Source organism: Pygoscelis adeliae, unplaced genomic scaffold (genome assembly GCF_000699105.1).
Source record: "Pygoscelis adeliae isolate BGI_AS28 unplaced genomic scaffold, ASM69910v1 Scaffold445, whole genome shotgun sequence".
Lineage (NCBI taxonomy): Eukaryota > Metazoa > Chordata > Aves > Sphenisciformes > Spheniscidae > Pygoscelis > Pygoscelis adeliae.
This window is the reverse complement of record NW_008824894.1, coordinates 914,772-915,529: the sequence shown is the minus strand read 5'-3', so window position 1 is coordinate 915,529 and position 758 is coordinate 914,772.

The following is a 758-nucleotide window of genomic DNA, read 5'->3' as shown; positions in this document are numbered from 1 at the left end:
ACACGCACACGCACCAGTGTATGCACCCATGGGCGTGCGGGGCCAGGGCTGTGCCCACCACCCACCTGAACTTGTAGTCGGTGTAGCGCATCTGGTGTGCACGGAGCTTGGAGACGAGGATCTGGATGATGCGGATGAAGATGAAGAAGTTGATCTGCAATGGAGCAGAGTGAGCCATGAGGGGCAGGCCTGGGCAGGGCAGGGGCAGGCAGGGCAGCTCTGTGCCGTGCCCAGGGCAGCCCCCTTCTCAGCAGGCTCGGGGCCCTCGCAGACGCTGAGGAAAGGGCTGCGGTGGGCAGAGCCACAGCCCCGGACTCACCAGGATGGCCAGGAACACGGGGAAGCGAAGGATCCACCAGAAACCCATGTTGTTGTTGGTGGTCCAGCACCTGCAGAGGGTGGGGACGGGGACTGCCGGGCAGACCCTCGACCGGGTGGCTGCTAGAGCCCGGCGTGGTGTCAGCAGCCCCAGCTGAGCGAGGGCCACAGACCAGCACCTGGCTCCTTGCACGGGGCAATGGCATGGGGCCTCTCTGGGGCTGCCACACCATCCCCACCATCCCTCAACGTGTCCCATGCACACCCACCCGTGCCCTGCACACCCGCAGGCGCTGACCCGCTGCAGGGGTTGGTACTCACTGGATGTTTTCGTAGAGGAACTTCACGATGACCCAGGGGATGAGGAACAGCACAGGCGCCCCTGGAGGGAGGGGGGCAGGTGAGGCACAGCAGGGTCAAGGTTGGGGTCGGAGGACGGG